Raw genomic sequence first — 15,635 nt, 5'->3', positions numbered from 1 at the left:
CTAACAATCTGAGTACTGAAGACAATATGACAAAGCCCATGATACAGAATTTTAACTGTATCAGAAATTAGCCTCTACCAGTTTACATCTGGACTTAAAAAGAAACATTAACAACCCTAAGGAAGGAAGTTTTTTAATACACCTACTAATATTAGAGCTGCCAGTGAAAACATTTCTTCGCTAGCATTCAGCAAGTGAGCTTTTCTTTTACAAAAATAAGAGATCTATAAAAACAAATTACTGTTATTCATTTATAAATACTCTATATGAAAGCAGAAAAGAAAACCAAATGTACACAGAAGCAACAGCCTATACTTCACAAGGAAACTCCCTTCACTATGAAGTGAGGTAGAGCCTGAGGTAATGAATGGTGCTGAGGAAAGAATTCTAAACATATACCCATCTAAGTGGAAGATCCGTTTTGCAATATGAATTTAAGACATATTTATATCTGAAAACAGATGCTCCTCACAGCTACAGCAGAAGTGTTTTCACAGATTTCTTGAAAGAGAGAGGACGGAAATCCCAACAAGCCCTAGAGAATGGTGGAAATGGATACCTTGGGTCCCAGAGAAGAGTTGGTGCTCAGCACATTTCCCCAAATTTGAAGTGACAGCAAAGTGAGCGGAAGGACCCGCCACAGCTTCCCGACTCACCCTGCCTGCTGGTCCCCACAGCAAGCTTCTCCTCCCCACCACCTCCCACATCCCCACAGAGCCGCTGCCCTGGGACTGCCCACAGGACCCATGTTGCTCCCTGGGGTCCACCTCCCTCCAAGCCATCCTGGTGGTCCCTTCTCTCCCAGGCCCAGTGGTTTCCATGCGAGTGCAAACATTGTCCTTGTCCCCTGCTTGCTTATTTTCCAGCCTCCCTGCCCCTCCATGCCACCCTTCCCTAGGCTGCTGCCTGTGCCTCAGCATCACTCCTAGAGCAGAGGAGACCTTCCACACACACCTCAAACATCCTCAAACCCCTTCACTAGGCAGACCTGAAATGCTGTTCCAAAATGGACTGCCTCTATTGAGACAAGTTGAGAACAGATCCACAGCTCTGTCCAAAAGGACATCTGCTTGCAACAGGGAGGAAAAAAAATGCTTGGTACACCAACCCGTCAGTTAACCTAGCAGCAGTCCCTTCCTCAACAGCCCTACCTGACCACGCAGGGCTTGTTACAGTTATTAAACAGCCTTTGCTAAACAAAGATCAAGGAGAATAGGATTGCATGGCTGTAACAGTCTTGTTATCAATTAATAAGTATATGATTGAAATAACCAGGCAGCTGCTAAAGTCCTGTGTACAGCCATCATCAATTAATATTTAAAATAGGGAAACAATAACTAGACATGATTTAGGGTTCAGGAACTAACTACTAGACAATGGGGCTTTGCATTTATGTCAGAAAAGGTTATGGACTGTGGTCTGGTCAATAAACCTTGAAGAACCACTTGGAACTACCAAGATTAGGGAAGAAGTAGGTAAAAGGGGAAGATCGTGACCACCAACTCATTGACCACCCACGCAACTGAGACCACCTACTAAAAAGACAATGAGGGAAGAAGACAGAGTGTGCACTAATTTACCTGAGGGGCAAAGAAGAAAGAACAAATCATTAAGGAAAATAACAGTGAATATGTATTAGTTAAGTGTATAAATGTGAGGATTTTTGAAACAATCATGTGCTGTCTTGAGACAGGCACCCATTCATGCGCATCAGTGAAATTAGTTTGAAAATACCTCGACTCTGTGTTATTGGCTTGCACACCGGGTAAATGTACCCCATTTGGAGGACAACAGTCTGACCTACACTCAGCCGGAGGTTTTCATGAAACTTTGAGGCAGGCAGACCCAGGATGAAATTAATTCCCACATCACCTCCAATCCTTGATTTCTCACTCCAAGTCCTGAGCAAGCGATAATCTGTCTCTCCCTGGACTTTGCCCTCCTCACTGCTACACGTTGTGAACTGCTGTTAGCTTGCACAGAAGACAGACATATAGTGGGATACCAAAATTACTACTGATTATGGCTGCTCTCTCAAAAGGACACAGATTTTCTGGACGTGGAGAGAGTAACTACTCTCTGCAAGCACATCTAGGGTAATTTTGAGCTACCTTGTTCAGATCACCCTGTAGCCTCCAGCTGTGACCAACAGCTTGAACAACCCTGGGTGAATGAATACTCAGGCTCTTTAAATGCTTCCAGTTGCTCTGCTGGGGATCGTAAGCACATGCAGGCAGACTGCCGGAGCCACCTCAGCACTCCCAGTCCTGCTCATACAACTCACCCGCCACGAGGCTTCGGCATAAGCAAATCCACAACTGAACTCCAGTTCTGACGGCAAGTCAGGCACTTCTGTGCACGACTGTGTTTCTGAAAAGTATACAAGGGTACACGCAGACCATCAGGAAAAACACATCATGACATGGAACAAACCAGTTTCCAAGGTAAGCATTTAACAGACTGCTGGAGCAGCCAAGGTTGCTCATGAAGCGCGTGGCCTGAGGGTATGGTTTCAGTTTGGCTCAAGCAGATTTAATGCTGGGCTGCTTGAAAACATGATCCAGCTCTTTCCCTCCATTGTACCAACACACAAGTGCCTGTGTGGCTAGGAATGAGTCAGATTAGCTTGCTGATCCACTTTAAACCCTCTGCTTCTCAGGACAGAAGGGTGGATTTTCCTTTGTATCAACTTTGGTACTTACTTGAGCCTAGGGTGAGTCATTGCAGGCACCTAAATCAACAGAAAATTAGCACTACAAAAGAAGTTATTCTTCTGCTACCTCAAATTGGGTAACCATGAATAGACAGGCATTAATGCCATGGCAAAGAGCGAACACAGAGCTGGAGAAGGAGAGGGAAGGAGCCTGGCAGTCATGCTGTAAATCAAGCCTCCACTCTCGGCTGTAGGAGAGCCAAAATCAGCACAGACCCATATGCAAAATGCCTTGTGACTTGTCATCACTAGTACACTGTGGGATCAGAGAAGAGCTGTGGTCTGGAGGATTAACCTTCTGCTTTCACTACTTTCTTTTTTTTGGAGCTCCCCTTTGGTGGTTTCAAGTGCAACAGCCTAAACACCTTTAAACTTTGGATGTAGGCTGCTAAACGTTCCTATAAATACAAAGGAGTTTAATTTATGTCATTCACACCTTAATGCTACATTTGTAAAATGATACCCCTATTTCCTTAGGAGGCAGCCTAGGTACCTAGGTAATAACAGAAGGTATGTTATTAGGATAAATAATTATTATGTGCTTGTTAGACACCAAGATACTCTTAACAATAGGAACTACATGAACGGCAGAAGTCCTTTACTCTAAGGAGAGACGTTCCACAATATTAACTAAACCTTGAGACAGAGGAAATAGTTTTATTATCTAGAAAAGTTTGCAAAGCATTAACATTTTCTTTTCCTCTTGGTAGGCCCATTTACACTAATGGGGGAGGAGGGAGGGGGAAATCACACCTAGCAGTGGCAGACAACAGGGAGACACGTGTGGTAGCACAGAACTAAATTAGAAGCAGTTGACATTCCTTGAGGACAAAGACCTATGCTTTCTCTTATGTGGATCCTTGGTATATCCAGTTATTTCTAAAAAGGTAATGCTAAGTGAGTGTTAAAAATGTCCATTTGCCATCAATCTCTTCTACAGACTTCCATGCCTCATTTGTATGAAATATCACTGCGTGTTGCAGGAGAGAGGGGCTCAGGTTCGTCAATCTAGCCTCTCCTTTCTAATGAAACAAAGACAGTAATATTTATGAGGACATGAAAGCTAAGGTGACAATCACAAGTAGACAAACAGCTTTATTTTTCAAAAAAAACTATGGGACTTTCAATGCACAGTCTGACTGCACGGGCTACAAACTGAAGTTTAAAGCTTTGTTACAGGTGAAAAGTAAAACTAAATCAAAATTATTTCAGCACTAATTCAGAAGCAACACTTAAACAGGCACTCCTACAAATACCCTTCCAAGACACTAAAATCAGCTGAAAACACAAACCCCATTGCAATTCTGTATCTTAGAAATTTTCCTATTCAAAACATTTTAAAACTTATTTTCCTTAAATAAGTTAAAAAAATTAACTTATACAAGACAGATTAAATATTTAACAGATTGATGAATACATCTTCTATTAGTAGGAGTAGTAAAACACAGTTCTAAGGTAACAATTGTTGTCAGCTAACCTGAAAGCACTTCCCAATAAGTTAACATCTCTGTTACTATTAATACAGAGAAGAAAACATTGTGATAAAAACATTTATTTAAAGCCATTCAATAAAGTAATAGCTATGCCAGGAACACAATCCAGTGCTGTTACATCTTTTTCTCCTTTTCTTCCCACTACATAATACTGCTTCACGGCAAACAAGTGTCTTACTCCTTTTGGGCACTTTGATTTAGCAGATATTGTCAATACATTGCTTCCATTCCTTCTCATAAGCAGTTATTAGAGCATTTAAGAGATGCGTAATGCCAAACTAAATTAAATGTTTTCAAATTTGTTTCAGAGAAACAAAGAAACTAATGGATAAAGTACCTTACTCCTGGAGAAGACCTGAGTAACTTTGATATCTGCAAATTAACCAAAGAGAGACAAAACCACCAATTTCCCAAGTATACTGCTACATTTTTAAACCACAGATACAAACTAAACACTGAACACCAATACCACTGCATATACAGTATGAAAAAAGCCTGCATAAAAAAAACCCAGAAGCTTCATCATTACCCCCAACCTTTGGCTACTGTAGAAATGAAGTAACAGTCCAGTTATTGCTGCCATTTTATCACTCTCCAAATTCCTACAATCATCTTCCAATTGTTTAAGACAATCCTCCTAAGTACTTCCACTGGGAGGCAGACTCTGCTTTCCACCTGAATTGAAGGGACCGACCAGGATGGTTTGATACGCCATTTTCTACAAAATACCGCCTTAGATCAGTTCACTAATTTATGGGAAATCTGAAATGCTAAGGAGTGAAAAGGTCTACTTTGTTTGTTTCTTAAAAATCAAAACAGAAATAGATATTCCGTTGCTGTATATTCAATCTGGTTGTATGCAGTATTCTAGTCATGTATTCGTCAGATCAGAACAAAAATCTAACATAACAATACCAGAGGTTTTTAGCAGTAAAGGTCCTTCTGTTTTTTCCTCTAGAAAAAGCTATACATGCATTAAAATGTTCTCATTTACTTTGAGATGAATTGGAGCTCGTGTAGTGTGACAGTAAAAATTATTACCCATTATCCTATATTCATTTTTTAAAAAATACCAGGTGGCCAGCTCCAAAATCTGGTAAGCCCATGTATTTATATTGTCTTTGCCTTCGTTCTGTAACATTTCTTCTTTATTTGATGGGCTTTTGTTAGGGATAACCTTAAGCCAGAACCTCTTCAATAAACAAGCAGCAGATGAATACACTCAAAGCAAATCTGAGAGTGCAAAATGATGATATAGGCTTAGGAAGAAAAAGTGAAGGCTTTATTCCATGTCTTTAGAGAAGTTCCTCACAAGAAAAACATCAGCCAGATGAACTATACTTTCAAGAGGTACTTTACAATATATTTCAAAGGAATAAGGACATCCACAGCATAATCAAAGCTTTCAAAGTGATAAAATAGGATGTTTCACCACTTAATTTGAGAGGCTGAGCTGTTGATGTTTTCAATACACATTCTCTTTTGAAGGCTAAATACATTTTCACATTCCACTTGCTTGGGTTTTGGTATGTTTGGTTTTGGTTTTTTTTAACAACATCACTGTGTCCAGTCATCTACAGGGATTTACTACAAAAAAAATTTAATTAAGAAGTTCCCACAGGAACACCTGCTTTTCTCCCTGCCACTTTCCATTGTGGTGTCTACAGCTCCAGAACAGGAGCAATCCCTCTCATCTGGCCAGCAATGGAAGTCAGAAGTCCCTCAGAGGGGACCACTACCTTTTCAGGGAAAGACTACTGCTCCCAAGCCCATGTGCACGCTCCAAGCTGTGTATTGTAACATTCACTCTCCGTATAATGAAGAGATCCCCCTCAAGCCACAGAGCAGAAAAGCAATAGGAACACAATTTATAAAAATCACAGACCCAGGAAATGCTGCCTCAAGCCAACACTTGCACAAGACTCACTGGGTGTTTCATACCTCATGAAGTGAACCTCTCCACAATGACTAAGCAAGACATACCAAAAGCAGTACTTCACTCCAGAGACTATATAAATGCAGAAAATAACTTGTGGAGCTTCTCCTGAGCACAAATAGAAAGGGAGAAATGAAATTTGCTCATTCAAAGTTCTGTGAACATGCAATTCAAGTACACTTTCAGTAATCCTACCTCTGCCAAAAGTTATAAACCTATTCTCAAAGAGAGTCTTCCGTTTCTTAGACTGCTTACATTAGTATCTGTGAAATCCCACCTCCTAAACACACAGAGGTTTACCTTTTTGATTACCGTTGACTCCCAAGTTGTTTTAACAGAAATACTTCAATATTAGTTCTATTTGAACACATACCCCAATTGTGCTGCAATGCACAGAAACTGCCTTTCTCCTAGTATTTTTCAGAACCTAATGCTAAAAAATTACTTGGATTATTTAACTCCAGATTCAAAAGGCTTTTTTACCACAAAGCACTTTATAAGGTTTTTACTTCTTTTGGCTGCTCTGAAATTCTAGGGACAGTGGGGAATACAATATTACAAAAGAAAGGAATAGCAAAGGAAAAATAAAATATTTCAAATTCAGTGTTTTCCTAAAGAGCTAATTTATCTAGGTTTTATATCTATACTGCTCGGGGAAATGACTCCTTTGTTCAAAATCCAGCACTGGAATTTATTTAAGTACGGCAAAAGGATGCCTACCCTGCTCATTTGAGATATCATCCTATTTTCTAGCCTTAGAAGTAAGAGAGTATCAGGACAACCTCTCTCCTCCACCACACTGGAATGAATATCCTTTTCTCTATTATTATTATCTCTCTTCTTTGTAAGCAAAGCAAGGCAGGATCAGTTACGAACATGCCCAACAATTGCATAACATGAAACAAATGCAAAACAAGGACTCCTGAAATTAGAGACCATTTTATTCTATGTGAAGAAGCATTACAGAAGCATGGTTCTCAGCTCCAAGTCCTTAGGTGTCACCCTTAAAAATAAAACTTACGAACACAGGTGTTGAAAAATCAGAGGACAACATCCAGTGCCCACAGATACGGACTGGAGGGGATGAAGGTGAGGAGGTAACTAAGTCCTCACAGGAGATAATTCAAGTCAGTAGTTCACAATCAGCATACAAACACTATGTGGATAGATGGAGTTTTTGGCAGAAGGGAATCCTGTTTTTCTATTCAGGGAAAACAAACACACCCTTAGACTCTGATTATGTAAACATGACCAAATTATTGGAGTACCTGGCTGGGTAAAGCCTTCACCGCTAAGTTTTTAAAACAAGAATATTGACCTTTTTAAAAAAGAGAGGTGTCATAGTACCAACAGTATTTGCAGGAATTTTGTGAATATTTTCAGGCAAAATTATTTTTCCCATGTAATGCACATGGTCAGATTAATTAATACAAGTTGACAAGTTGAGAGTCCAGAATAAACTATTAAATATTTCTAGAAGAATATAAATAAAATATTTCCTCTGTTTCATGAGCCACTAACATTTCAAAAACCAGAAGAATTACATCTTACTCTGCAAAAGAATCATTAAAGATTAAGCTAATGATGTAATTAAAATTATACAATTTCAATCAACATACTCTTAGACTTTGTTATCTTAGATGTATACACAACTACAGATGCACAGAAAAAAAAGTCAGGCTAGCAGATCTCCCCATTCTTTCACACCCTGGACCTGGCCACAACTGCATGAGTGAATGCATAACACAGGATGTGGACAGGTTGTTTGGTTTGTTTGGGTTTGTTTTGGTTTTTTTTTAATAAAACTTATTTTATTGGTAAATGACTGACTTTTGAAAACAAAAGTTGTCACAAGTTTCTTTATGAATGTCTATTTAAGTTAACATTCCTGAACAAAAACCCTCACACCACCTTCTAAAGCCCACTAACAGCCTTGGCTTTGTGGCTGGGACACTCACACACTGGCTCACAGCCCTGCTACCCCGACTGGGAAGAGGATTTGTGCCTTGTTCTTGAAAGTATTGGATGTTACCAGGTTAAGCTATTTGTGTAGATTATAAGAGAACTAGATAAAAATCTCTGTAAGCATCTTCCTCCCGCTCCAGCCCCTTGAGGCTGGGGGGACAAGGGGATGGAACACAAAATCTACACAGTTACCAGCACTGCAGAACTGGAAAATATTTTCTAGGCTTCTCAAAGTTGTCCATTAGGAAAATCATTTCTCTATTCACAGCTTCCCTAGAACAATATAGCACAGCAATACTTCATCAGAACAATTAAACTGCAGCTATGAATGACTGACAAGCCCTGACTGACAAGACAGAGCTTTCCAAGTAGTCTGTGGACTTACTGCTGCAGAACAGACTGAACCCACATTTTGCCACGTAGACAATCAAGCTCCCTGCCCAAGCATTACCAGGACCACTGTCTCCCTCCTATGCCTGTTGCCTTACCTCTCTCCTCTTCAGCACTCACCAAACACATAAATCCTTACAAAATCTGCAAATAAAAAAAGCAGATGCATCTCTCTACGTAACCACTTAAATCCTCCTGCTTCTCCCATTCCCTTCTGCATTTCTCCATACCCACATACTTAAAAAAACAGACTACAGACATCCTCTTTACCCAACACAAATTAGACACACAGCTGACTTTTAAAAACTAACCATAGATGCTTCACTTTCCACATTTTTCATAGGTTCTCACAGAATGAGCCCATAAACTTTGATTTTAATAATGGTTTGGTGAAACAACTGCAGACCATGCTCCACTGTTATATTCTGATACCATCTTAAAACTTTGGTTGGTAGAAATCGTACCGTATGTCTGATCCAATAAAACTTATGTCATCGTACACACTGATGTATGATACTGCACTAATTGCTCTTAAGTCTTCTGGTCAAGAAGCAAAGAACCCATGCAAAACCTTCCTGTGCATGATCAAGGTTTCCTGCATGTCTCGGTAATCAACCTGAACAAAATGAGGCATGTTCCATACCCTGTCCTGGACAGCAGTAAGGGAAAGGCAGAAAAAGTCTTTCCTCTAAAAATGCCGAAAAAAATTTACATAGTTTTCGATTCACAGTATCCTTATGAGTTTATCACAGGAGGAGAGAATGTTCTACACGGACAGTAACGTAACACAGCAACTAGATGGGGAACTGGATCTGGCAGTGCAGTACTGCTGCTATTCTGCTGCTTAATGTTCAGCAACTCACTTCTAATCTTTATTATCTATTTTCCCCTTCCAGGTCTCATCCTGGTTTCATCTAGCAGATACAAGCATACAGGGTAGGGATGATATTTACACAGTACCTAAAAAAACAAAGCACTAGGTTTCCAATTTTTAAGTTAAATGGGAAAAGGCTTGCAGTTTGTTATTGCTGTTTTCCACTATCAACAGTGAAAATCCCTAAGTCAGTAACTTTCAATAATCCTATCTTCCCTGCTTTCCAGGAAACTCATACAACTGAGAAGCCAGCTTGAGCTTGTCCCATTTCAGATACTGTAATTAACTAGCACATCTTTGTAATTAACAAGACAGATGAACACTGAGGGAAACATGACTTCCCAATGCACATGTATTGACAAACTGCCACCACCTCCTCCTCCTACTATGGGATTACAGACACTAAATCAGCACCTTGACTTCCCGTGAGCTGCAGGTTCACTTAAGGAACAAGAAGACACATGTAAGTAATTCCTTCCCAAGGATCGGTAGACTGTTGCAAGTTTTGAAATGGGCTAAGTCTAAAACCGTTCTGAACTTTGAACAGCTTTTCTACTAATCGATTTAGAAGGTAATACAGAATAAGACTTGAGCTTCCTTCAGAGAGCTATACTTTTTTTTTTTTCCTCTGTAGTCCTGGATTTAGTAATAGCCATTCAAGAGGTGTGATTAGGATATGGCCTTGTCCAGGTGATTTCCTTCAACACCCTCAAAACCATTAGATCCCAAACTGTATCTTGAAGCAGAGTACTAAAACCTTCAAGAGCCCTTCAGGCCTTACTACATGGCAAACCCTGCTGTAGATCAGGATCTCAGGATGAAGAGCAGTTCCTCCAACTCTAACTGCATAATTAAACAAAGTCCTGCCATTTGAAAGCTGCTTAAGATTGAGTGCTTGCTATATTCCTCCAAGTGTGATGAGTAAACCTGCACTGCCAGACCACACGCAGTCCTAAATAAGCTGGCTCAGAAACTTCCACTGTGACTGCTCTGTGGGCAAAAACTAAACAGAGCCATGGGATAATTCAGGTGGGAAAGCACCTCAGAGGGCCTCCAGTTCAACCTCCAGCTCAAAGGAAGGTCACCCATGAGATCATACCTGCTTTCTCAGGGCTTTATCCAGCTGGATTTTTAAAACCTCCATGGAAGGAGACTGCACAACCTCTCCAGGCAGCAAGTCCCACTGCTTGACTGACCTCACAGTGAAAAATGCCTTATAGACATAGACCTCTCTGACTTCAGTTCACACCTTCCGTCTCTTGTCCTCTCACCATGCAGCACTGCGAAGAACGTGGCTTCGCACTCTTGAAAACCTCCCCGCAGGTGCTGAAAGGGCACCGCCAAGCCTTGCCTTCTCTTCTCCAGGCTCCACAACAGGAACAGTTCCTCTGCCTCTCCTCACAAGGCAAAAGCTCACACCTCAAGACAATCTTGGTAGCTCTCCACTGAACTCATCCCAGTTTATCAACACCTCCCTTGTCCTGGGGAGCAGTACAACTGGATGCCATATTCTGAATGCAGTCTAACGAGTGCTGAGTGGTAGGGGATAATCACGTCACTTGACCTAGTGGCTGTGCTCCTGTTAGTACAGCACACACAGCTGCCCCATGCTTAGCCTGCTGTCCAGCACAACCCCCAGGGCTTTCTCAGCAGAGCTGCTCCCCAGCCAGACTGTCCCAGGCTGTGCTGGTCCAAGGGGTGACTCCTGCCAGGAAACAAAGCCAGGAAGCCCCACCCTTAAACAGCTGTTTAAATGGCAAATTTGCTTAGTAATCACCAGCAGATGAAATGGATAGAAATTGAAGCCAAGGCTTCTTAGTGTTAATACACCTTACTTAGTAGTACTAAGTCGCATCTTAGGGCCATATTCAGATGGCCTAAATTCCACATAAATCCTTCTGCCTCCTATTTCTTATTAGCTGGCTTTCAGGCAGCTCCCCATCCAGCATCTTACGTAAATTCTCTGAATTGCTCTCCAAACCCACCCAGATTTCTCCATTGACTGAGAAAAGGGGCCCGAGTGGAATTCAGGCCACCTGAACTTAGTCTTTAACGTCTGATAACATTGCAGCATCAGACCGCATTATTCCTTTGGTTTTGTCACTGTGGCAGTAAGTAGCAGCTTGTTTGTCAGGACACATTTTAGTTTAGTTACTCTTCCACTGGAACATGTATTTTTAAAGGAAATGGAGATTTGTAAACAACTTAGGATTCAGTTCTTCCTGCTACCTTCTGGAAATTTACTCCATAGCTGGATCTCCTTGAACAAGAATTCTTTATCCATAGGTCTCGCATTTTGTCCCAAGCTATGTGTGGTGCTTTGTTCCAAATGTCTTGATGATTCACTGATAAAAATCTGGTCTTTAGTCTGATTGTGGCTCAAACCATTCACTGGGCTACAGAAAGGAGGCGTAAAAGCTCTACATTGGCACTAAATGTGGGCTGGGGGAATCAATGGCTTAAATGCTCACCAGTTCAGCAAGAGCACACCATGCTTTAGGTCAAGCATGAAGACATTTCCTCTAGTTCTTCAAAGATTATCAGTTCTCCAATAAATACCATTCTGATTTTCTTGGGCTTCAGGCTGAACTAGATCTCTTGGTTTGAGAAATTATTTCTCATAGGCATTATGGTTTTATAACCGTGTCATAAACGGAAAAGTTACACTTGCCAGCATAGTCAGCCCAACATGCTCTACTCAGTGGTCTTACATAATCAGGATCCTCCACGTAAGACAGACGGAGCAGGGAAGATGGGAACTACCCATAGCACAACCAGATTCAACACACCACAGTCCCAACGCCTCGCTTCAGGACATTAATAGTGCTTTTGTCAAAGCCCTGGAGCACTCCAGATGCACAGGTATAGACAGCCTACCCTTGTCTGCAGCTCTAAGTTAGACCTATCTCAAAATATCACAGTACGCTAACACATACACGACTGAAATATACAGAATACTGAGGCTGAGGTTTACTATCTTCACGATTACTTTGAGAAGAATGGGACTCTTGGAGATGGCACAACTCTCAGAACTAAGCGACAACTTATTGAGGATCAAACAGGCTATTTTAGAAGAAATTAGGTAGGTTTGCTTCTCTTTAAGGGATTCCATTAGTAAGAAGCTTGCTTTCCTGACCAGCCAATAAGGTCTGGATCCATACCACAGGCTGAGCATGTTACGTGTTCCAGAAGTCTAGACCACATAGATCAGCAGATCCATCAGATTCACTCGAGTTTGTCAGCCAGCCATCAAAACTGAACATACAAAGCATGAAATTTGGACCTACCTCCTGTTTCAGGGACTAATAATAAAAGCATGCTGAACAACTACAAAGAAAATCAAGTCTTTCAGTCATGATGTTTAGCTTCAGACATTCCCAAAGCATAAATCCACAGGACAAGGAGGAATTACCAGGCTTAATGATGTCTTTCCTTAATTTTTCAAAGCACACAGGACAGGCAAGTACTAGGAGATGTGCTTGCTCTCTCAGTGGTGCAGACGGTTAACGAGTATAAAGTCTTATGAGTGCACCCAGATGATTATCTTAGGACATAATTAAGACCTGATAACGCATCTACCATTTCTGACTTTTACTTTTTACCCCCAGGAAAAAAAAAAAAGAAAAAAAAAAAAGTCATATGCCACAGTGAACTTTTGCACAATGAGATACTAAGTTCACTCTGGAGAAAGACTATTTCTACCACAGAAAATAACCAGACAAAAATCGCATTAAATCCTTTTGGTTTCATCTTCTGCTTTTTCTTTACATGATGCTTAGAACAATATAATAAAAAAGTTTCAGATCAACTCAAATATTCCTGAAGACTTCTACAATATTCTAAAATATTTTGAGTAAAAATGAGTGCCTTTACCCTCAACAGACTTTTAAAAGTACTCAAAATCATTTATCGTTGGTTTTGTTCTTTTTCACAAACTCTGTATTGATAACAGCACTTTTAAAGTTAGTGAGTGAGGCTATTTAAATACAAGAATTTCACACATGGTGTCATCAAATCCATGTCACAGGCCAAAAAAAGCCGTGTTCTAGAATCTGATACTCCTAAACAAAATGCAGTACTTCTCATTTAAAAAAACTATATACCAGTTGTCGTACATAATTATTACATGTTTTGGGGGGGCTACTTCACCCGCAAGTTAAAAAAACAAACAAACAAAAAAAAACCCCAAAAAACCTATCAGTGCTCATAAACTACCTTACAACTACTTTTATTCAAGTCACCGTTTAAATTTTTTCTGAAGCCTACTGCTTATTTCCCAAAGATTTTGTATGGGTCCCACCGACCGAACCTCACGCTGTTTATAGAGCTACCTGAAATAATCTTTTAACGCCTGCTCCTCTCCCATACGCTTCCGAGCGAAGAATGTTCCTCCGCTATCTTTCCTGAGCAGGTCCACGAAGGGAACGTGCCTCAGCACTAAATCTAGCATCAAGCCCCTAGAAATCACAATGAAAACGGTAAAATACGACTGGAAGTTCCGATTCGCGCCTCCTCCGCCTGTTCCGGTTTCACACTCCATGCGCTCACAGACCATCAGCCGCGCGTCGAGAGCGAAGACCACGCGCAGCCGCACCCCCGGTACCAAACCCCAGGTTCGGGGATTCCAGTGAAGCGGCGGGGACGCGGCGTCCCCCCAGCCTGCACCGGCGGGCCGTCACCTGCCGGGCGGGCCGAGGCCGCGGCGGGCAGCCCTCTCCCCACGGCCGCGGCCGGCTCGGTGACTCACGGCGTGCTTTCTCCACCTCCTCGTACGTAAGAGCCGAAACACAAAGAAAAGCACAAGAAAAGAGCGCCTGTTACGGCCTGTTATTTCACTCGTTAGCCGGCAAGCCGCTCCCGTGCGCTCCGGCGCCCTGCGAGGCCGGCAACCACGCCACAGCGGCACGGAGGCCGACCGGCCGCCGCAGGGGGACCCGGCGGCGCAGCGGCCGGGCCGCCCCTCACCGCCACCCGGGCCGAGGGCGGCTCTCGCCGACCCCCACCCCGCGGGGCCGCTTCAGCACCACCGCGGCCCGGATGGCCGCCGCGCCCGCGTTCGCCCCCGCGGAGGCGGCGGGAGGCCGCCCCGCCCAGGGCTGCGGCCCCGGCAGGCCCGGCGGGGCGCCGCCCGCCCGCTCCGGCGGCCCCGCACCAACGGCGCGGCCGGGCGCGGTCCCGGCGGCGCAGGGCCACGCAGCCACCCCCGCGCAGGCCTCCCCGCGCTCCGCAAGCCCCGCACTCACCGGGCCCCGGCCCAGAGGACGCCCGCACGCCGCCGGCCGCCTCCACCCGCCCCGGCGCGGCCGCCTCCTGCCGCCGCGGCCCGAGTGCGCGCCCCCGGCCGCGCCGCGCCAGTGGCTGGGGCTCAGCGGCGGCTCGGCAGCCCGCCGCCGCCGGGCGCCCTCATTCCGTATGCGGCACGGCGCCTCCCGATTGGCCGGAGCAGGGTGGCGCGCGGGGCCGGGCTCCCGAGGAATGGGGAGGGGGGGGGGGGGGGGGGGGGAAGCACCCGGGCCGGGCCGGGGTTACTACAGGTCATCCGCCGCGGTGGGCGGGGCGAGCGTGCGGGGCCGACCGTTGGCGACGGGAGGGGCGGGGACGAGCCCTCCCCGCCCCCGTGCCGCGCCGCGCCGTGCCGCGCCGCCTCATGTCACCCGCCGCACCTTTCCGCGCTTGCGCCTCACTGTGCCTGCGCGCCCTCCGCCCCGCTCTCCCGCCGCTCTGAGGCGCGGGGCCGCAGCCCGCGGGGCGGCTGTGGCCGTGGGGCGGCCTCCGGGGCTGGGCACGGCGACCGCGGTCACGGCCGTTAGAAGTCACCCGGTCTCCTCCTGCCTGAATCCGGGTGTCTGTCTTCCCTGTTAAAACGCCTGTTAATTACCTCTAGCCCGCCGTTAATTCCACTGCTTTGACAGGAGCTCCCGCAGCGACGGGTAGCTGCGGAGACGTGCGGGCGATGCGAAATGTTAATTTCTCCCTGGGCGCCGGAGCGTGCGCTGCTCCCTGATTCCGGCTGGAGCCCTGGTGCAGGGCCACACACCTTCTTCTGGCAAGCCTCCTGGCCAAAGTAGCTCATGCCGAGCGTTGAACTTGCAGCGCTCCTTCCCAAGAGTCGGTCAGAAGGGCAGCGGCGGCAGCGGGCCGGAGGCGTGCGCCTGGCCCGGGCCGGACCTCACCCGCGGCGCCGGCGGCGGGCCGCGCCGGAGGACGCAGGCCTGGGCCGAGCCCCAGCCCAAGCCCCAGCCCCAGCCCCAGCCCGCCCCTACC

The 15,635-nt window shown here is 44.7% G+C and overlaps 1 protein-coding gene across 7 annotated transcripts in view; it reads right to left on the bottom strand.

The window, feature by feature from the left end:
- Nucleotides 1-14,737, bottom strand: part of ACSL3 (acyl-CoA synthetase long chain family member 3) — a 54,983-nt gene extending 40,246 nt beyond the window's left edge. For 2 of the 7 annotated variants that reach the window (XM_049803651.1, XM_049803655.1), the window contains exons 1-2: nucleotides 14,615-14,736; nucleotides 13,703-13,828 (exon numbers count right to left, since the gene is read on the bottom strand). The gene's annotated coding sequence lies outside the window, so the exon portion shown is untranslated. Of the gene's footprint in view, nucleotides 1-2,284; nucleotides 2,371-10,470; nucleotides 11,022-13,702; nucleotides 13,829-14,614 lie in introns of those variants that run through there. The other 5 variants (XM_049803652.1, XM_049803656.1, XR_007506424.1 and 2 more) reach the window with 4 other exon arrangements.
- Between the last annotated feature and the right edge of the window lie 898 nt (nucleotides 14,738-15,635).

Source organism: Accipiter gentilis, chromosome 6 (assembly GCF_929443795.1).
Source record: "Accipiter gentilis chromosome 6, bAccGen1.1, whole genome shotgun sequence".
In the NCBI taxonomy this organism is placed as follows: domain Eukaryota; kingdom Metazoa; phylum Chordata; class Aves; order Accipitriformes; family Accipitridae; genus Astur; species Astur gentilis.
This window is presented reverse-complemented; position numbering and strand designations above follow the sequence as displayed.